Source organism: Lepidochelys kempii, chromosome 9, assembly GCF_965140285.1.
Source record: "Lepidochelys kempii isolate rLepKem1 chromosome 9, rLepKem1.hap1, whole genome shotgun sequence".
In the NCBI taxonomy this organism is placed as follows: Eukaryota; Metazoa; Chordata; order Testudines; family Cheloniidae; genus Lepidochelys; species Lepidochelys kempii.
In genome coordinates this window covers 36053047-36076224 of record NC_136388.1, presented here as the reverse complement: position 1 = coordinate 36076224, position 23178 = coordinate 36053047, and the positions used below count along the sequence as shown (strand labels likewise).

Here is a 23178-nt window from a genome sequence, read left to right as displayed (position 1 = left end):
GGTCATTCATAACTGGTCATTGTAACAAGTGTTAGAGGTACTTGTATGCAACTGATAGTTTTTGATATACATGATGTAACTATGGTATATAGTTAAGTCTTAGAAAATGTGCTCCCTCCTTGTAGACAGTGTGTACAGAAACATACATTTCTTTGAGTTCATGCAAGACAGTTGCTGACATGCTTGTGTTACTGGTGCAGCAAAGGGGTTAAAGAAGTCATAAAGGATGCTAACATCTTAGGTTAGTGCTCAGAGAAAGTTAGTGGAAAATCTATATCAGGGAAAGGATTCCTGTACTCTTCCAAGTGGGTCAATGCTGTCATGATTTATATACTTTGATTAGTGCCAATCATGTGAGATTGTCTCAAGAGTGCAATGAGTTCTGCACATCAAATGTGAGAAACGTGTTCATAGTCTTTTACTCACTTACAACCTTTTGCAAACAACTGGTAGCTGGTATTGTCATATATCAGCCAGGAGAAGAGGATGAAAGGTTCTTTCTAAGGCTGCTGTCAGTGTCGCTGCTTGAATTACCCATGGTTTCTGATAGGAAAAATGAATGTGTAAGAAATCTGTGACAATTATACAAGTGATATGTACGTGGGGAGCGGGGACAAGAATGCTGTTGCCAAAACTCTATCCCTTGAACTAAAGAAGAAGCTGGTGGTGTGGTGGCAGCAGAACCCTCATTCCCTGGGTGTACCAAACTCTAGAGGACAACATTGCTCTCTCATGTATACAGGGCCAGTGTATCTGGCAGAGTAGGGAGCGCTCAAAATATTTTTAAAATTGAGGCCATAGGTGCCAACTCTGTGGGTGCTCCGTGGCTCAAGCACCCATCAAAAAAAAAATTAGGGGCTGCTCAGCACTGCAGGTCCAGATTAGTCTTTTGTGGGCCCCGGCGTCCAAACTGTGGCCCCGCTCTGCCTTCTGCTCAGCCCAGAGGCCCTGCCCCTGCTCAGCCTCTTCCCACCAAGGCCCCACCCTCACTCGGCCTCTTCCCACCGAGGCCCCACTTGCACAGGGGAAGGGTGCAGAGAGGAGCACCCCCTGGCAAAAACAAAAGTCAGCCCCTGTGATTGGGGCTAAGTCCTAGCCCCCTTACTCCACTAAGATGACTCATGTGTAAACCTTTCAGCCAGTGCTCATTTTAATCTAGAATGGATGTGTGCTTTGAAATAAACTAATTTTCATAATTTGGGATTGTAGGGCTTGTAAGAGAAACCAAGCAGAGTCAGTGGACCTTTGGTATTGTGTGCCCGTTATGTTGCTCTTTGTAACCGTGACCTCGGTCAGGTGACGGGACCAAGAAATAAAGTTCCGTTTGTTCTCAGCACTCCTAAGTGTCACACCCTTATCAAGTACCCTTTGAGTTAAATCATTTAAAATTGTGTAGTAACAACATTTTGCTCTTTCGAAATTAAATACAAATCCCATAGTCTGTGTTTTGCATTATTGTCTCTTCTTTTATCCCTTGCAGATATTTATAATTAAACTAGTAAAATATCTGACATCAGGAATGTTAAACTATCTCAGCAATGAAGTGGAATGAAACAGATGAATAATGAGAAGCAACAGATAAGAAGTAATAATGCCCCTTTCATTCTGGAGTTGATGTATGCTCACAAAAAGTTCAAGTTGCCTTTACTATTTCATATCTTCTCTCTGAATCATTGCCATGATTAAAAAGAAAAGCCCCACAAAAAGAACATTGGTTCTTAGATTTCTGTTTAAATTAGGGAAAGTTTAAACTTCAAGGCCTGTTTTGCTGAAGATTAGGGAGTACTTGTGTGTGTTCTGTGGAATTAAATTTAGAAAAAAAAAGGGCATGGATAATAGACGAAAAAAAGAACTTTATGTATCTTTCTTGGAATTGTTCATTTTGAGGAGTGAATCTACGCAGCTGGAACAATATCAGAGACTGTTTCTTTTTTCATTTATTCAAGTGCTGGCATCAGATGCCATTTGGCTGATGGATAGGGGTTGGGGTGTGTGAGTATGTGTGTGTGGTAAATGTAGAAACTATGATTGTTGAACAAAGAACATCGAAGAGGAGATTTAGAGGGATTTCCAAGATAGTTTCCTTGGGCTGCATGCTTCTCTACATGAGAAACACTTGTTGGATCTATAAGTCTTTGTGAACCAGATTCCCCTCTCACACCAATTTTACAATATTAGTCCACTGACTTCAGTGAAGTTACTCTTAATTTATCCTAGTGTGAGACGTCACTCAAATGCTATATTATTTAGCATTGCTGGCCCCATAAGATCTCCCCAAATTCTGCCCCCCCTTTAGTGGGGCAAACATTACTGCCCTATGTCCAAGGCACTTGTCACTGTTGGGCATGTTGGGGAGGCTTCAGGATTTACCCCCTAGGTATATGAGAACTGACTTTGATATTAATATTGTAATATTTATTTAGCATTGTTCTTAATTAACTGGAAGCAGGGATAACCAGCCCATTATATAGCTTTGCACTGGATGCTAAAGTGGGAGGTTTTGCAAGCACCAGTGAGACACAGGATCAATGCAAATGGACCTTCAGGAAGAAATAAAAACACTGGGCTTCTCAACATCAGAAAGATGTCAACAAATCTTGGATTTCAGAAAAGTACAGCCTGAGTGTCTGCAGAGAAAGATCTAGAGGTAAGATTATAGAGACTAAAGGTGAGTAGCTTGGCTAGACAATAGCTGAGGTTGTGTGGAGGGGTGTATTTCAGTAAACTAAACTAAAAGTACTTCAGATATTTGATAGGCATAAACACCAAGGAAGTAAGAAATTATGTAGAGTGTTGCAGGGAGTTATAACCTGGAGTGATGGGATAAAACCAAGCTTAGGAAAATGTAGGTGTAACTGTTGTCTTTTCAATCCTCAGTGCAATGAAAGCAAAACCTTTTTGAACATTGTCACAAAATGGAATTGTCAAAACATCAATTTTTTAAATCAAAAAGTTCAGGTTTTCAATTTCTCTCTGCCTCTCTCTCTCTCATCACTTCTGACCAGAGAGCTCTGGGGGGAAAAATCCTCCCCAACTAAAAACTTCATCAAAAACTGATATGGCTCAGCAAAACGTTTTGGCTTTAGTGGAATTTCATTTCACTGAAAACATCCAGCTAACTCTAATTATACCCTTTCCCTTGCTTTGTCTACTTTGGTCTGCTTTGGTCTTTCAGATTGTATGCTCTTTCAGGAAGAGAACGTGTCTCCCTCTCAGCTAGCACATTTTGGAGATGACTGTAATCTAAATAATAAACAGGAATAAGCATAATTTTCTTTTCTAGGCCTGTGATACTCATTTTGGGTCTTCAGATTGATTAAATCTGTGAACAGTTTAGAATACTAAATTTAAGGTTGTTTGAAGATATGATTGTATCTGTGCTACTGTGTGACTTTTGCCAATTAATCCAGAGTCATTAGTATTATCTTGGATAAATAACTGAATGTCAATGGTTTATGAAGCAGCAGGTTAGAAACAGGATACTGCATTTACCATTGACGATCTGTGCACTGTGATAGCCAAAATACTCATTTCTTTTCTTCTTCTGTATCACCTGGTTTACATGTTGGAAATAATTATTAAAAGCAGAATCCTACAAACAAAACAAAAAGGTAACTGATGTTTGATATACAAACTCAAGGCAAGCAAGAAGCACATTATTATAGGCTGGTCTATTGCTCCTCTTTCCCCTACATCCTCTTAGAACAACAGAAGTCAACTGAATTATTATGTTTGTAAGCAGTTTAAATGCACAGTTATTGCAGCGGTGTATGCACACAGTCATCATGTGCACGCTTGCTAGTGGAGTTCAGTTGCTTAGACTCTTCTAGGCAGGGGTTTTGTCTTCATGTGTCTCTAAATGCCATTCACACCAGTGATGCTATATAATTTATAATGATAAATAATTATGGACAATTCTACTTGAGCAGCAAATACTGAACCTTGGCCTTGTGGACCTTAATCTGTTAAAGTTACTAAAGGGTGGACAACGACCACGGGTGCCATTGCTGGATCTTCTGTGCCCCACTAGTAGGTCATTTTATCCCCTGTGCTAGATGTTTGGCCATTCACCTGCTTGAATCAGCAATGGGTCCAGCAAGAGCTACATGGTTTTTTCACATTGTTGGTTCTATAGACAGGCATGGTTTGGAATTACATAAATGAAAGCAGTTGACATGTTGAGAATTTACTTTTTTTTTTTAAAAGAAAAGGTTACATGGATAGCAATACTAGTTGAATAATGTAGTTTCTTTCAGGCCTGGAATGGGGTATGTGAAATCCTTAACTGCTTCAGGTATATTCTATTGGTTAACTCTTTTTGACCTGAGTAGTTGGCCAAAATTCAGAGTCTTGCCGTTTTTCAGTTAGAAGGAGAAGTTGATGCTGGAACCAGATATTTCTCTGATGCAATCATGTTTATTTTCAAAAGCATGACAAAGTCCTATTTCTCTAAACACAGCAAGAATCAAACAGCAGGAGACCATTTCTTTGCTGACAGGTCCAAACCCCTTTCTAGCCAGCACTCAGTCCCAAAAGCTCTCTTAGCTTTTTCTCAGGACCATGTTCCCAGTGCTTTTTCTGGCTCTCTGGTGCTTCCTTATTGCCTTCTCTCTCTTTTTCTCTGATTTTCATTCCTCTATCTCAGTCACAAAAACCTTCATAAAATAATACCCTGAGAAATCCCTCTGCCTACATGTGCCTTGCATGTGCCTACGTTTTGGATGGCAGCTGCCTTTGCTTCAGCTATCTGATTCCATAAAGGAGCTTAACTGCTTCTTACGTTTATCCCAAATGAAGGGCAGCTGTTACACCCACTGGTTTCAACAAGGTTTAACCCACCTCATAACACCAGTTTACAGGATTCTGGACTGGAGTGCCTGTACTTTCACTCTGTCACCATTATACATTTCCTGTAAGAAGTTTTGGGGATTTTTTTGGTTTGTTTTTACTATGCATTCAGTTTTCCTATTTAAGGCATACACCTGCTTGTTATAGCTTCATGATAAAGAAAAGCTTGTCAGTGTTAGAAAGTAGGTACAACACAAATGGTAAACTAGAAAATTAGTTGGTGTCATGTAATCATACAAAGCCCCCAATCTTGCAAAACCCTGTGTATGTTCTGAACTTTATGAAAGGGAGTAGTCCTATTGAATTCAATGGAACTACTCCCAGGGTTCAAAGTTAAGCACATCTATGCAGGATCAGAACCTCTGTTTTCTGCTTCTAAAGTTTGTGGATTCTGTGCACAAAAACTGGGCATCAAACTACAACTTAGTTCTTTTAATTGATAATTCAATATGCATAATGTACATAAAATGTGTTGGGATTTTCAGTTTATCCAAATACATCTGGTAAAAAACTCTAGCCTCCCCAAAAGTCAGTCATTCTTTATTCAACACATTACAACTCTTTTAAACCAGTGAGCATCTTACAGCTTTTTGTTGCTGAGTGGTAGTCCATTTACATGGCCCAGATTTAATTAGTTCACATCAAAGCTACATAGCCTCCGAGTGAGAATAAAGTTGACAGACGAATAAGTTCAACAATTAGGTGGAAGTTAAATACTCAGAATGTTGCCAATGCATTTTTACAAGCACTAGTCAATACCATTGTGAACATATTGAGAAATATAATGGTGAAACCAAGAGTTAAATTGTAGATTAGGCTTTAGCTCATATGGCTTTTTTCCTGTCTGTATAACCAGTGCTTTTTGTTTTTCTTTTCCCTAGTTCTCCATAAAATGTTTAAATATGTCTTTAATGTTTCAAGGACTGACAAATGCAATATACATGAACATGTTAAATTTGTAATGAATTTGACATGCAAAAGTCTGCATTACAATAATGAGGAGAGTGTGGCTTAACCATAAAGATGTCAGGGGATTCTGAGCTATTAAGGCTGAACCCTTGTCCTTAATTGACCCTGCAGTGTCTAGGAATTATAGCACATAGCACAAAACATAACCCACTGTCCCAAATCTCCTGAAAAGACAATCCTATCATGTAAAACATGTTGGTTGAAAGGAGTCAGTTATGGACAAAGCTTCAAACTGCAACTTTCACCATATTAGTTTGAGACAGACCTCCACAATTATTTAGGGATTTTGTTTTGTTTTTTTGTAGATGAAATAACTGTATTAATGTTGAGAGAGAAAAACATCTTGCAAAATCACTCAGTATATTTTAATGTACATTAGCAGATGTGTACGTACTTAGAATGTAATGGCTCAAAGTAATGTGTATCCATATTTTACCTCATTTGAACCATGTATGTGGTGCCATGTAAATCCACGGATAAGTTTTCAAGGTGATTAGCCAGGATTTAGCTCTGTGTGGGTGCAGGGGGAAAAGGTCTAATGGAAATGTTAACAGACCATTAACTAGAGTATCGCTAATGGGTGGTATAATAGATAGGGACATTTTTAATTGTAAAGAGGTTAATTGGTATTCCACATTTGCATTCTTTAATTCCTTCATGGGGGCATTTTCAGCACATCCATTGATAGGAGTAGCTATTATACCAAGACAGTACAAAGGATCACAATATTTTAATGAAATGGGGGGGAGGGGGCTGCAGGAATATGTTAAACTGTCATTATCCAATTATTGACAGGTTTCAGAGGAACAGCCGTGTTAGTCTGTATTCGCAAAAAGAAAAGGAGTACTTGTGGCACCTTAGAGACTAACCAATTTATTTGAGCATGAGCTTTCGTGAGCTACAGCTCACTTCATCAGATGTTTACCGTGGAAACTGCAGCAGACTTTATATACACACAGAAATCATGAAACAATACCTCCTCCCACCCCACTGTCCTGCTGGTAATAGCTTATCTAAAGTGATCAACAGGTGGGCCATTTCCAGCACAAATCCAGGTTTTCTCACCCTCCACCCCCCCACACAAATTCACTCTCCTGCTGAATCAATGAACCTTCCTTTGCCATGTTAACCACTGTTTCGCGAAGTGTAGCATTTCCCTCTGGCAGGGAGAGCATAAAGGACTAGCTGGTGCGTGAGGGGTGTGTGGACCATCTTCTAAATTGTTCTCTAGTTTTTCAGCTTTCATTTTTAAATGAAAGCAAGTCTTTCACTGTTATGGTTGTGAAGAAAGCCCTGAAAATGTGAAGTGAGGTTAACTGATTCTGAGCTGTCTGCCTGAGTTTGCAGAAAGCCTGAAACAATAGCTCCAAGATTTGAACTTTTCTATTCATTTCAATGGAGTCTAACTTCCAATTATGATTATTTAATTGTCAGCATGGTTAACTATGCCATTTCTCATCAGTCTGGAAGAGAGGAGAGGCCATACCTGAGAGGCAAGGACATATATTATGAAGATTTACACAAGCACATAACTAAGATGGGTAGTCCTTTAACAACACATGGCGAGGTTGCAGCTGAGATTCAATTAGTTTAATTTTCCAGGAGTGGGGTTCAGCTTTCAAGAGCTTGGATAGCACCAACATTAACAGGTTTGTAGCAACAAATATTTTATACTAATTTTATTGTATACTTCTGAAAACCAATATTATGCTCTAGCTTTTTTAAAAGGTAAGGTAAATTAGATTGAACAAAGTCTAATAAATAGCCTCTGTTTTAATTTCATTATAAAGCTAAATACCTATTAAAAATAAATGAAAAGTGGAGTTTAGCCAGAAGCAACAATTTCCTTTTAAATATCTTTAAAATGTAGCAAAATTGATCAATTATTTACTTAGTCAATGCATCTCTTATTTTTGTCTGTGTCTAGAGAACATTAGTACAAGATGCTGTCTCTTCCTTGAGCTCTTTCATTCCTTTATAATCCTACCATGTTTGTGTTTATCTAGCAGCCTGATACTTTGAGGTATTGAGCAACCACAAATCCCATTGAAGTCGCAATGGATGCTGGATACTGTACAAAAACTCTAGCTAGACAGGACTTAGTTTTCTACAGAGCTGCACAAAATATTTGTAGATTGTATTAAGATCATAAGATTTCAAGTTTGAATACTTTTTTTATGAAGGCATATTCAGGGGTCAAACGGGAAAAAAGAAAGTGGTATTCTTCTAAACTCCAGCCACAAATCCATCTCCACCAATGTGAGACAGCAAAATGGGATTTCATTCACAGTAGACAATGCAGGTGTTCAAAATATGATTGTGTGATCTGTTGGGTTTCTCAGATTTGCTTTTCCCTCTGGGGTTCAGAATATGGCTATTTCTCCCTGGGGCTTGGGTGCCTCTGAGCACTCTGGATGATTGGCTCTCCTTTGAGACTCTGGCTATGCGTACACTCTGGAGCCTGTGTTGGTATAGCATGCTGGTACAGCCCCCTAGAGTAGAAGCCACTAACACAGACAAGAAGTTTTTCTGCCACCTCTCCCAATGACATTAGCTATACTGACAGAAACACTGTTCTGATGGCATAGCTGCATCTACACTAGGGTTTTTGTCAGAATAACTATGTAAGCCAGGGATGTATGTTTTGTTTTGTCCTGTCCTCCCCCGCCCCCCACTCCTAGCTATGCTAGAGTAAGTTTTAAGTGTAGCGAAAGTCTCAGTTGTTCACCTTGGCTCCCCTCCTTCTCTGTGGTTCAGTAGCGGCATGTTACAGACTGAGGAAAATAGACAAGGTTGTCCTCTCATGAGCACCAATGAATCTGTGGTGCCGAAAGAGATTGTGCAGATTTTCATAATATGATCACACACCTCTCCTTCCTTACATGCTTTGGTCATCAGGGAAATGGTTAACAGTGTTGACAATTAAATTACCATCTTTTATCCACATTAATAACTAACAGAGAGGAATGTGGTAGATCATACTTCTCAGAGCTATTGTTCCGGGCTCTCTGAAAACTCAGGCAGGCTTGACATTTTCAAGGCTTTATTTGCAACCATAAGCGCTGGCGGCTTAGTCTGATCATGCAATGACTTAAGCATACAAGTAATTTGGTCAAGAATATTACACATACACATAAAGTTAAGCATGAGTGAAAGTGTCTGTAGGATTAGGACTTTACACTTCTTTAAAACAAAAACTGAGATTCTGGAGAACTGTTGTGGTGAGCTGGCCTAATTGAAATCCTGTGTTAAAATTTACTTTTTTGATACATATTTCAGGATCCTATATAGAAATGTGTCTTTTCCAGCTTTAATAGATTTTTGGCAGGAGCTCATGGGGTCTGTAAGTGCTACTTAAAGCATTGAACATACACTGTCCAATAATTAAAGGGTTTGGATAGCAACCTTGAATTGAATCTAGTTTAAGAAAGAAATCCATTGTCACTGAAATCCATTAGAAGAAATTAAAATGGTCAAAACAATTAAATATTTTACAGCACAGTTCAGTTTACAAACAGCCCCACTGCCCCAGATGTCATGTAGAATAAATTGTCTTAATCAGGACACGATCTTTGTGGTGTATGCAAATACATGTAGGGCCTTGTTCTTCACTCCTTAATCAGGCAAAGCTCCCCATCGATTTTAATGGAAGGTTTGCCTAAACAATAAATCCAAGATCAGAACAACATGGAAAACTTGATCACTGAGGGACAATGGGACAGATTTTGAAAGGCACAAATGGCAGTTACGTTCCTAACTCTCCTTGACTTCCTAGGTGAATTAGGTGCCTAACTGCTATTTGTGTCTTTGAAAACTACTCCCAGTGCACTGAATAGTGTCTTGCTGGGATGTGATAACAGTGTGATATCTTGCACACCCTAAACTCCTATTGACTCATTGGATGTTGAGGGACATTGGATGTCCCTCTTGCAGGGACAGGCCTGACATGTAGCCAAGGCTAGTTTAATTTTCCAAATATCAGAAAGACGGAAGAGATGCAGTTCTGCTCCCATGCAATGCAAAGTTTGCCATTGCCTTCAATTGGAGCAACACAGGGCCCAAGTAAGATGAGCTTATTCACATTTACTGCAGGTTTTCTCATTGAAAGGTAGAAAGAAACTGTTTTTTAATTTGTACTTGTACATGAGCCTGCAAGCTCTTACAAGAGTAGTTCCAACTGACTTCATATGGCCTACTGCTATAGGCAATGACTATTCAAGTGAATTAAGCTTTATAGAAAGAAAAGGAGTATTTGTGGCACCTTAGAGACTAACCAATTTATTTGAGCATAAGCTTCCGTGAGCTACAGCTCACTTCATCGGATCGCATCCGATGAAGTGAGCTGTAGCTCTCGGATGCATCGCATCCGATGAAGCTCACGAAAGCTTATGCTCAGATAAATTGGTTAGTCTCTAAGGTGCCACTAGTCCTCCTTTTCTTTTTGCGAATACAGACTAACACGGCTGCTACTCTGAAACCAAGCTTTATAGAATTGGATCCTCTACCTCCAGAAAAGCTTCTCTTCCATTCTAATTGTATTTAATAAAATGCAAGTAGAAGCATATAATAAATATACTCTTCGTGTCTGTCTGTCTGTCTGTCTGTACAGCAATAAAGTCTGAACATTGCATCGGATAATTCCATAATTCCTAGTGTTGCAGGCAGAGGAATTTCTCTGGCGCCCCCTGCTGCTGCGTACACATCACAGGCAGCAGTTTCACATGCTGCTTTCTCTGAGTGTACAGCTCAGCATACAGAAGCAACACTGTGGGACCCTCTAGTAATATAGTTTGAAAGTCAATATCTCAGTTAGTGAGCTTTTATATCATCTCATCAGAGCAAAGAGGAGGGTAGGAATGGATATTCTGGGACTACTTTGACACTAAAATATTTAATATCTATATCCTGTAGTACGTAGCATTTACAAATGATAATATTTTCCTTCGATCGTACGTCACAGTGTAAGCATGATTACAGTGTTGATGTCAAGTTTCCTCTTACCTTTTTGGTACATTGTGTAGTAAAATTCAGTGCAGAATGGAGTTATTAGGTTTTCACTGAACTATATCATTTGCTTAGCATGGTCAGAGACTGGTAGCAACTGCCCAATACAAAATCAAAACTCAGCATAATTTGCATTCAGACAGCTAGCACTGACTTTTGTGCCTGTATGTTCATAAAAGGTTGTTGCAGGTTTTTAAAATGTGATTATGCAAATTAAGATTTAGAAATGCCTGACAATCAGTAATTATATTTCTCTTTTCACTGAGTAAAGTCCCTTTCGGGATTCTGTCTTCTTCCTCAACCCTGCCGCTTAGCTGCATTTGCCCACCTAAAAACCTCAGACAGCCTTGCTGTGATTAACTAAAGAAAGGTGATGTAACAGAACGGAATGGTCCATAATATAGACTGAAGCTTTCATTTGTTTCCTATGCTTTCCCCTCTAATTAGCCTACTGGTGTTCTTAAATACTTATTAACTCAGTTTGAGCTTAAATAAACTATAATAGCCTTCTTCAGTAGAAACAATATGCAGCTTTCTGCATCCCAGGGGCTGTGTGGAGATGCAAATCTTTATCCTACATCTGAAGATGACATTTGCTGACAGCAAAGGAATGGTGATACATGATTATTATTATTTATAGTGTTGTAGCTGGTAGGAGCCCCAGGCATGGACCAGGCCCCATTGTGCTAGGTGTTGTACTTACACAGAACCAAAAGACAGTTCTTGCCCCAAACAGCTTACAATCGAAGCATAAGACAAAACATGAATACAGACAAGGGGGAGTACAAGGAAACAGACATTATTGATCAGCATGATAAGCTTTGGCCTCGACACACAGCAGTCTAACCATTGTCATGTTTTTTTTTTTAATAAGTATTATGGCATAAGAGAGTTGGAAGGATTTGAAGGAGGATGAGATAGTTTTATTGATTAGATGGTGCCAATATTATGCAAATTCATTTTTGTAGAACATTTTTCACATTGCAATTGCCCTTGTATTATACGTTTTGTTTGAGAAAGGGTTGGGAATTATACATTGAATTCTATTTTCACACTAACAATGACCCTGACATACGTTTTTGGTATGATTGTTAATTCAATACATTGTTCTGATAAGTTCATTGTGAAAAAAATATGTTATGGATGGTTTCTAAGTTGCAAGATGGTGTTGTTGGCCACAGAGAAAGTAGGTGGTGGGAGGGTTTGGAGGGGAAGATTAAGAGCTGGTTTAGCTATGCTGACTTTGAGCTGATGCTGAGATGTCAGAGAGAGAGGCTGAGATTTTAGTTTGAACAGAAGAAGATAGGTCTGGAGTAGGGAGAGATCTGTGAATTGTCCACCCAGAGAAGGTAGTTGAATTGGTGTTTGCAGATGAGATTGCTGGCAGCAAAGGAAAGGGGAGACTTAGGAATCTTGGGTTCCATTCCAGTCTCTGGAGGGGCGTGTGTCCTAGTGAACACAGACTCTTCTGCCCATTCCCCTCAAACCTGACCCCATCTGCTCCATCCTCTCCAACCTGTCTCTTCCCTGCCTCTGTCTCCTTGTCAAAGTTCCATTCTCCTTGACTACCCAGTCTCCAGGCTTTTCACACCCCAGTCCCAGTCTCCTGGCCCAACCAGTTCCAGTTTTCATTCTCCTGGTGCCTCAGCTGATCTGTCTCTTCCCCCTCCCCACAACTGACTTCCAGTCCTCATGCACCTCCCTGGACTAAACAAGCACTTCAGTCCCCCTTCTCCAATCCCTTCCTGGCTCCTTGCCCTAGTCTCTCTCCTTCCAGGCTGCTTGCCACAGTCTCTTTGCCCAGCCAGTCCCATTTCTGCCTCTGCACTCCAGCTCCTTGTTGTTCCTGTCTTCCCTCCCTGCCCTCTCCACTGGTTCTAGTCCCAGTCTCCTTGTCTCACCAGTCCCAGATTCCTTGTCCCTCCAGCTCCTTGTCCGACCTCAGTGGTTTCCCACTTCTCACCCCCATTTCCCTCACTGGCTCCTGGTCCCAATCTCCTTGCCCAGTGTGTTCCAGAGTTTCTCACTCCCTCTCCAGTCCCAGTTTAAAAGTCTTTCTCCAATCTACTCCTTTCCCTCCCTGCTGGTCTGGTTTTTGACCTCTCAGCATTAGACTTAGTTGCTTTTCTCCTCCATGATGCCTAGGCCTGGGTGTGTGTGGGGGGGTCACTGAGAGCACATTAGAGACAGGCTCATTGCTCTTATTTCCAGTGCCTGGTCCCAAGTAGCTGGGAGCAGCCATTACGGGTGAAGTCTAGCTTTGCTTCTGTTTCCCTGGGCTAGAGCATGCTTGGTCACTGTGTAGGGATGGCATGTTTGGCATGGTCTCTCTCAGCTAGCAGCTGTGAGGGGATGAAGCATGCTTAGTTGCTCTGTAGGGGTGCACATGTGCAGCCTGGTCAGCACTAGGAGCTGAGAGAGGCTTGAGTATGCTCATTGAGGATGGGTTTCAGAGGAACAGCCGTGTTAGTCTGTATTCGCAAAAAGAAAAGGAGTACTTGTGGCACCTTAGAGACTAACCAATTTATTTGAGCATGAGCTTTCGTGAGCTACAGCTCACTTCATCAGATGTTTACCGTGGAAACTGCAGCAGACTTTATATACACACAGAAATCATGAAACAATACCTCCTCCCACCCCACTGTCCTGCTGGTAATAGCTTATCTAAAGTGATCAACAGGTGGGCCATTTCCAGCACAAATCCAGGTTTTCTCACCCTCCACCCCCCCCCACAAATTTACTCTCCTGTTGGTGCTAGCCCATCCAAAGTGACAACTCTTTACATAATCAAGTCGGGCTATTTCCTGCATAGATCAAGGTTTTCTCACATCCCCCCCACCCCCATCACCCACCTGTGATGGTGTCCCCTGAATAGATATCTATTCTATTCCCACATATCTATTCAGGGGACACCATCACAGGGCCTAATAACATCAGCCACACTATCAGAGGCTCGTTCACCTGCACATCCACCAATGTGATCTATGCCATCATGTGCCAGCAATGCCCCTCTGCCATGTACATTGGTCAAACTGGACAGTCTCTACGTAAAAGAATAAATGGACACAAATCAGATGTCAAGAATTATAACATTCATAAACCAGTCGGAGAACACTTCAATCTCTCTGGTCACGCAATCACAGACATGAAGGTCGCTATCTTAAAACAAAAAAACTTCAAATCCAGACTCCAGCGAGAAACTGCTGAATTGGAATTCATTTGCAAATTGGATACTATTAATTTAGGCTTAAATAGAGACTGGGAGTGGCTAAGTCATTATGCAAGGTAGCCTGTTTCCTCTTGTTTTTTCCTACCCCCCCCCCAGATGTTCTGGTTTAACTTGGATTTAAACCTGGAGAATGGTCAGTTTAGATGAGCTATTACCAGCAGGAGAGTGAGTTTGTGTGTGTATGGGGGTGGGGGGGATGTGAGAAAACCTTGATCTATGCAGGAAATAGCCCGACTTGATTATGTAAAGAGTTGTCACTTTGGATGGGCTAGCACCAACAGGAGAGTAAATTTGTGGGGGGGGGGTGGAGGGTGAGAAAACCTGGATTTGTGCTGGAAATGGCCCACCTGTTGATCACTTTAGATAAGCTATTACCAGCAGGACAGTGGGGTGGGAGGAGGTATTGTTTCATGATTTCTGTGTGTATATAAAGTCTGCTGCAGTTTCCACGGTAAACATCTGATGAAGTGAGCTGTAGCTCACGAAAGCTCATGCTCAAATAAATTGGTTAGTCTCTAAGGTGCCACAAGTACTCCTTTTCTTTTTTCATTGAGGATGGAATCTTCTGAGTAGTTTTGCTGCTAAAACCTTAGAAGTTTTTACTGAGCATGTGCAGATGGCAGTTTTTCAAATATGTCTCGCTTGGCCAAGTTTGGAGAGTGAGTCAGAACCACAAAAACCTGTAAGCAGTTTGTCCTTAGCTTTCCCCTTATGTCAGGGAGAGCTGGACAGTCTGCCCCACTCTGAGTGGTCAAATAGCCTGTAAAATGAGCCTTCCCTTCCCCAGAGAAGCCCTTTGCTTGATCTGCTGGCTGCAGACTTCGGGCTTCTCTTGGAGTCTGGAAGGAAGGTCAGCCCTTTGGCAGAGCAGCCCGCTGCTGAGGCCAGTCCTGTTCCCTTTATACTCTGAGACCTTCCTTACTCACGGCAGCTCTTCCTCTGGGCTTGCAGTTTCTGGCAGGTATTGCAAAGGGGAGCTGATCTCAGTCCCCATTTCCATGGCAGATTATTAACCCCTTCGTGCCCTGGCCTACTGTGGGGTTTTCACACCCGGTGGCATGTCCTTAGTCTAACACAGAGTATGCTCAGAATGCTGTATAGTGGAGACTGGGCTTTTGGTAGGTGGAAGCTCAGTGCATATAGATCAAATTAATTTTAAAGTGTGAGATTCAGGCAAGATGCTGTACAATAAGTGACCACCAGAAATGTGGCACACAGCAACATCATGAGGGGAGTATTACACTTCAGAACTGACTGATGTGATGCCCATATGCATACCGTTTTCCACAGGAGATCTGGCCATTGAAATGTTGAGCAAATATGGTTTTGTGTATGCTCCAGTCTTGACCATAGTCCCTGTCATCACTAAGGAGTGGCAGCTAACTACTGCATGATCCAGGTTGCAGTTCAGTTTCTTTTTAAAGCTGATTATTTATCTCCCTGTGAGAGAAACACACAAAAGAAGTCAGATGGGCCTGAAATTTTTTAGGTGTGCAGGTGTGCAGCCAGGGTAGAATTTGGAAGGGGGGTGGGGTGGATATGAAGTCATTTGAACTAGGGATTCTTGAGCTGTTAATATTTCAGAAGTCTTCTCACATATTTTTGCCTACATCTCAGTTAAAAATAGTGAGCAGGAGAGAAAAAAATACATCCCTAGTTTCTCTATGGTGGGAACGAGGGCATACTACCAAGAAAGGTGCACAACTTGGAATATTAAAACATTTAGTGACTCATTTTTTGTACTCCATGCTACTGCCCGCTCTGTGGAACACGGGTAGCCACTACAGCTCGGAGTCTATAGCTGAGTTGTCCGCTGATGTCCTGACAGTTTCAGCACCAGCTCTCCCTGTCTCTGTCCCCTCCATGGTCCCTGTTATGCTCAGACTGAGGAAGCTGGTGTGGAAGCTCTATCAGGAGGACAGCTAATGCTCAACTCCACCAGCAGCTGTCCCCAGCTAGCCAACCATAGATGGTCCACCAGACTGGGACTTGGTTCTTGAAGCCAGACCAGATCCTCCAGAGCTGGGGGAGTATTTCCTGAAAAGGGGAGCGGGGGGCAAACAGGCTCCCTTCTCTGCCCTTTGAACCAACACAAACAGGCTGGATGCTTTCCAGGTTTATAAGCAGCAGTGTGTTATTTACTAGTTCCCCTCCAACAGTTCAAGAGTGTACAACCTTCTGCAGCAACATATAAATGGACATAAACTTCCCCCTTAGCCGACACTCCAGGGAGGGAGAAGAAATATCTCCTCATCCTGAGATCCTGTATCTCCTGGCCCTGGCCAGCTTCCCCCTTGCACTTCCTTCTGACTTTTAACTGTTCCCATCTGATAGGTTGATTGCTCTCATTAGCTTGTTAGTCCCCTGCCTAATTTAGCCACTGAGCACCCATCTCCACTTAAGTCTACTCCAGGGGGAAAGAGTTAGTACCAGAGTGCTGGGTCAGCTCTAGGCTCCTAGCTCTCTGTCACAGGTGTCATGGATGGAAGTGGCAGAGATGCAGGGATAGAGACGTCCCTCTACCCCGGCAGCATACTTCTCTCGCTGCCTCACTCCCCACGCCCACGCATAATCACAGGACCTCCCTGATTGTCCCTCAGTTATGCCCTTCCTCCAGCCTTGGGGAACGTATTCCCTTTCCCCTAGCCATTCCATTCCAAGGCTCTCCATCACAACTCTGCTCTCCCAGTTGAAGCTCACGCTCTGACGTGGGCAGAAGCTGATTCAAGGAGGGAGCTGCTAGCTCTGCTCCCGAGTCAGCTTGAGGGACATCTCTTCTCTCCTGCCTTTGGGGACAGAGTTAAGGTTGATCGAGATACTGGGTTGTAAGCATTCCCTTGGCTGTGCAGTCCCTGGTTTTCTCGGGTTTTAATAAGTTTACAGTGAGGTTCTCTTAGAGATACATGGAAGGATCTTAAATGAGCATGTCCTAGTTCTCAAGTGCAGAGTTTGAGGGCTCTGAAATTCTGGAAGAACATGCAGAGCACAAGGCACTATGATCTGGCAGCGATCTTAACTCCACTGTAAGCGTGTGGACTGATCCACCACCAGAGGAAGGGGAAATAATGCTCCAAACAGCACAATCCCAATTCCTCTTCTCAGGAAGTTTCTTTATGAAGTTAGAAGCAAAAACACAGCAACCCAAACACTCACTGCCCCTCAGGTTCTTGTCCTAGTCCCTTTCTCCGGATGCTCATGGTCCTTACAGCCCTCTCCAGCTGGCTCTTGCTTCCTGCAGGTGTGTCCTTTCCAGGCCTTCCACTTGACAGGTGCAGGGTCTCTCCCAGTCCTCTTCTCCCCCCAGGTCCCTCCAGCCTGCTCCCTTGCCTGACAGCATTATATGAAATTTCCTGTTGGGCACATGACTAAGAGGCAAGCACATGACCTAGAAACTATAGCTCCCAGTTTTAAAGGATCCATAAACTGTAACAGGTGCAGTGGGATGCGGGCGTGCACTCCAAGCCTGAGTGTCCTGGCACAGCCACCTTCACAAAGTACATTGTAACTGAATTATTTATTATTACTGTTTAAACAATTTTTAGTAGCATGTGCTTCTCAGGCTGCAGCTCACATATCAAGTTATTCCACTATTCAGGAAGCTTACAGTTAGCTTTTGCTCCAGTTAAAGCTTCTGGGTGCATATCAGAAGTGCCTAAACAGAGCACACTCCAATGTTCCAGCAAAGACATAATGAATCTGCACAAATTATTCCTACCAGTAAGGTATGTGTGTGTCCTGTCTAAGGGGCTGCTTACTGCTAGTATTTAGGTGTGTAGTAATATTGCTTTTGCAGTGTATATGCACCAATTTGATGGGAGTTTATCCAGTGAGCCTCACTTCTTATTTTTTTCTAAAATTACTCAAACATTAGTATAATATTAGATTTAAAATTCACACAAGGTAAAGAAGTGACTGATTCAGTGTGCAGGGGGGGGTGCAGGAAAGGGGGGAAGGAATTGAAGTTAGACAACGGTGTAACTTACATTCTTGTGTACATTTTGACATCTCCATTTTCACTGGCTTCACGGTTTAGGACTGAGCGCCTTTGCTTTGTGTCTGATCTAGCAGCTTTGGGTGACAAAGATGAGCTGCATTAATTCCAGGAAGAGCAAATAGAAGATGAGCAAATAAAATTATATGGTGAAAAATTAAGAAACACAAATAAAAGTCTTCCTTGAGAAAGTGAGTTTGCAAATTTAGGGAGATATAAAACTGCATAGTTATGTTCTGGATATTGATAATGCAGCATGCTGGATTCGAGTGCGTCTCTCATGGGGGAAAAAAAAAAAAAAGCAAGCAGCATACAGATCACGCTTATTCTGTCCAAGTAGGATAGTTTTGTTCTCATGCAATGGGAGCAGGTGGTGGAAGGTTGTTTTGATGAGGTTAAAAAGCTCCTCCCATCTTTCCCCGAGCAGCAGCCTAATCTGCGTCAGCAGTAATTGTGTGCCTTGCACTGCTTTACAGTGAGGGTGAGTGCAAAAGATATATCAATATGAGGTATCAAACTGAGACCTAGATGTTCCGTTTAAGTCGTTGCTCATTTCCTTGAGCCATAACATGGGCTAAAGGTTAACTTACACATTCTCCGAGGAAGAACAGGTTTTTTCTTTTTTTCTTTTAAGGTGTGTGTGTTTCATAGTCTTTCCTACCTACAGAGGCTAAATATGATGTACGGTGTTGTTAATGCAGATTTTTTTTCCACTGGATTATTTGCTAATCAGACTACAGTACAGTGGAGATAAGAGAGAGATCTGTTGCCTAGATAGGAGGCTTTAATGAGCAACTGAACCCCCGGGAGCTGAAATCTGAAGTAGAATGATGCTGTTTTCTGGTCTCTTGTCATTTCTTCACTTGCTTCTTCTCAACCGTTTTCCAATGGGCCTAGTGAGCAGGAACTATCCAAGGTACTAGAATGCTGGCTGCTTGGCTGCTGAATACAAGCGGATTGCAGAAAGAGAGGAGAACCAGATTACTACTTATATCAGAAGGTAGGCTTGCTCTTTGTTTGAGAATCCCTGATTAATCAACAGCAGCATCAACAGACTAAGGCAGCTGGAGAGAGCAAGCCTGCCTGTAAGTCACGGGGGAGAGAGACGATGCCACAAGCTAGACTGCTTCAAACCTTCTGTATCTGAGTGGCAATGAGAGAGAGAGCATCTTTTCTGCTGCAAGAAGCCATTTGGATAGGATGTTTTCTATTCCTTTCTTTCATTTATTTTTGTCTCCACAGAATACATTCAAATGAGGCACATTAGCAATCTCTGTGTTATTGCATATGACGGTGGTGTAATCTTCTACGTTGTAAAGTGGGTAAACATCATCCAGTTTCTTCTCAGCTGGACCGAAAGCAGGGTGCTGTTTGTACCCTCCCATTATCTATGCCCTCTGTTCTCTGAATGTGGATTTAAAGAAGCAAGCACCTGTCTTCTCTTGCCACTGCATTTTTAAAAGCCAAACTTTAAAGGCCATTTTAATCCTATACCAAGAAGATCTTTAACATACCCACTGACTTCTAGTGATGCAGAATTCTACAATCTGGGCATCTTTGCCAACAAGATTTAATGCACTTTAACTGAAGAAAAACTGAGCCTAATTGCAAGTCTGTTTCTTATGGTGCTGAAATATTCCTTCAGACTGCACTGAGATAACCACAGGAAAGGGCTTTTACAGACAAAAGTCACCTTTGATTATTGCACTTAGCAGTCCCCGTGGACTTAAATTTTGGTATGTACATGTTTTTAAAAATTCTCTGAGCATGTTAATAGAATACAGTGCTAATTAGAGAAGGTTAAAAAAATTATACTTACAAAACTGGAATAATTTGTAGTCAGGGATGTCTAATGCCAAAGTTTGCTTATCTTTTTTGGCAGATTAATCAAACTATTCCTTAACTAAACAATGCTGTAAATGTATCTCAGACTCTTTTATGTACCTACACACATTAGCTATGTTTATAATAGGAACATTTTGAGCTGGATTTTTCATTTGTAAAAAGCAGAGCTAAATTATTAAAAACATTCTTTGCTATATTCTGATGTATTAATTGATATGATTCATAACATCTGTGTTAGTTACTTATCAGACATGCCACACTATTAATATTTTACAACATTTTAATACATTACTCTTAGTAGTAAAATCTCCATTTCATTTTCTTAAGGGAGGAAAAAAATCACATACACAAGAAGCTCTTTCTTTCTTTCTTTCTTGAGTTCAAATACACATATATGTTTGCCCGTAATGTTTTTCTAATTCTCCCCAGTAGTATAAGGATAATCTAAATCTCATAATTACACCGAATGCTTGCTGTTACGAATGCAGATTTGTTACATTTTAATACATGTATTTTGGATGAAACATATTCTATCTTTTTGAAAAGGCACCTTGATCAAAGTGTCTTATTGCAAAGTAAACAACAGCTCTCTAAATTCTAAAGCAGAGAGGAGACATTGTAGGCAATGATCTTTCTGCTGCCCAAAATGCAGCATGAAGTGACTCAAATTCCAAGGTTTTGTTTTTTTTGTTTTTTGTTTTAAACTCTTGATCGAATGACCTTTACACTTGAAAGGTGAAAGTTTATAGCCACAGGATACTTTCTTAAATATACATAGCAGTTTTTTTTTTATTCTTCCCAAAGAGCCAGTTTTAACCTCTTCAAGTGAAGGTTTTAGCATCACTTAGCTTCTGTGTCTTTCACTCAGGTGCTGGTGCATATCACTCATATTGTGCAGTGTAATGACTGCAAGATGGATAGTATGTAATCTTAGCAAAGATAACTTGTAAAAATTATTTGCATTTAAGACTAAATTAGCTTCTATTTAATAAAAAAAAAATGATCAAACTACATGGTACGACTTAGGAAAGCCTGAGTGCCTAATTCATAGAGACTTTGCTCTCTATTTGACCTTAGAATCTAGTGTAGTACTACTTAGGCAAACAACATGCCTGTTCATTATTTGCCTTTTATTGATGCATTGCTTGTTCATGCTTCTCCTTTAAACAATTAATCAGATCAAATATTTAACATATGGAAGCTTGCCTGGCACAGGGGTAGAAATATTATGAGAGGTATAGAAGCGATTTCATGGAAGGCAGCGTCTCTTTCCATTTGCTGATGTATTTGCAGTCGCTTCTTTTGGTGAGGGAAAAGTATACTGTCTACCCCCTAATACCATGAAGCCCTTATTAATGGGGCTGTAGTCAGCAGTTTGTGAAAATCAGATGTGGTCTGTTTACTTTGCACTTATTGCCTTGCAAGCTACTGGAACACTGCAGCACAAACTCAAAGGGCAGGGTGGCAATTTAGCATGCTTGATCTGTGCAAAATGCTTTTGAAATGTTGCATTTTGCTGAGATAGCTGACAAGTAACACTAGAGTGAATGGGGTGTAAAAGAGAGGAGCGTGAGTATGCAGGGAGTAAAGCAGGAATGAAGTGGAATACATATCCCCCAGGAATCCAGGGTTGGATTCATGACATGTACTACATCACTGTTGAGTTCTGTCAGCCTTAGTCCTCCTATGTTTAAAAAAACAAAATGCCTCCCATTGATTTGAGAAGAAAGCAATCAGCGCCTTTGTCACTATTTAAACAAGCTCTTTCAGTTTAACATCAACATTGCCATTTTTCAATGTAGCACAGCTGCATTTTGAGGCTATCAGGCAGGGTGAAAAGCAACTGTGAAGATTCTTGGGGTGGCCTAACCATGAATAAAGGTGGAGCCACTTCTCTGAATTTTACAACATAGCAACAGCATGATATTACACGCAATCACTGCACTTAGTAGTCTGACTTTAGCATTCCTCACACATAGATTGTGCATTTTCTGGATGGTGTTAGTTTTTTAATACTAGGATTCTGTATATTATGCATCAGATCAAATAGAAAATTGTATTTCAAATGTATAAAGATATACTAGAGTATGTCATAGCAGCTTTGTGAAACACCGTGCATTATTTACCCACATTTTCAGAAATCACATCTGAAGTATTACAATTCTCTTATATTCAGTCCTGTTAATAGGCAAAAATCAGTCAGGGAACTGCTTGCACTTGCCAGTAAACTGTATGCATTTGTAGAAGAGTTGGCAAAAATCTAATTTAATTTCTTTCATGCGGACAGCTGATTGCATGGGCAGTGTCACTGTAAGCTGCTCCATGTTGCCCTCATAATGTCTCTCAACTTTGACTTGGAGGAGAGAAGAAGGTGATGAGACTTTCAGATCTTGATGTTTTTTGAAGAAGGGGTTATCCTGCCCGAACTGCAAAAAACTGTCCTGCTTATGTACAGCGATTAACTTCCAAGGCCCTCCCCAGAATGCTTACTCATTGATATTATGGAACATCAATTTGTTACATTTTTGCATTCTATTCTATTGTGTACATTAATAAATATAATGGTATTCACAGTAGCATAGCACATTTATGGGGATAAATATTGGACCAGTCTTTATAGGCTTGCCAAATCATCCAGCATATACAGCTACACTTGAGAAAATGACCAGATTTATTGTAATTGACACATTTGCCTTTCATGTAATTTTTATGAAATGAAGTGTATGCCTTGGATACCTTTTTAGTTATGTCCTCACTGTAGGATGGATTGCCAAAAGTGCTCAATGAAATCAGTGGCATTGACTTATCATTACCATTCCATACCACTGACTTCACTGGGAGCAGAATTAGGCTGACATTTAGGTGTTTTTGAAACAGCCCCCTCCCCATGTGTATATATATATCCACACAGAGAGGGGTGGAAAGTGGTATAAGAGAATTTTCCAAATTACGCGATCTCCATGTCACAATTAGCCAGTATTTTCCGGATTCAGAAATCAAATGCACTGAAAGCAAGTTGATTATGCAAGTGGCCCTATGAGTCTCCTCCCCTCATCACCAGCTAATTAAAACTCCAGGAGCACTATATGCACAACAGGGGTGACAAAATGTTGCCTCACCTCAGGCTTACATTACATATTTAGTGATTTACAGATGTGTAATCAAATGTAAATGTACTCAAACAGAATACTTGCTTGACTTTTCTCTCCTCTGACAGATGACTGGAAATGGTTTGTTGTCTGAGTTTACCAGAAATTAAAACCTTTGGTCAGCAGTTGATCAGGGTTGTCCA

At 41.0% G+C, this 23178-nt stretch overlaps 1 protein-coding gene and 1 long non-coding RNA gene across 6 annotated transcripts in view; one reads left to right on the top strand and one right to left on the bottom strand.

Annotated features, from left to right (window-relative positions):
- Window positions 1-18178, bottom strand: part of LOC140916892 (uncharacterized) — a 34210-nt gene extending 16032 nt beyond the window's left edge. For both annotated transcript variants that reach the window (XR_012160684.1, XR_012160685.2), the window contains exon 1: window positions 18034-18178. This is a non-coding gene — a long non-coding RNA (uncharacterized LOC140916892). The remainder of the gene's footprint in view (window positions 1-18033) is intronic.
- A 300-nt stretch (window positions 18179-18478) lies between these two features.
- The window catches only part of NYAP2 (neuronal tyrosine-phosphorylated phosphoinositide-3-kinase adaptor 2), a 180614-nt gene continuing 175914 nt past the window's right edge, over window positions 18479-23178 (top strand). The window contains exons 1-2 of one of the 4 annotated variants that reach the window (XM_073359901.2): window positions 18479-18522; window positions 19284-19777. The gene's annotated coding sequence lies outside the window, so the exon portion shown is untranslated. The other 3 variants (XM_073359900.2, XM_073359902.2, XM_073359903.2) reach the window with 3 other exon arrangements.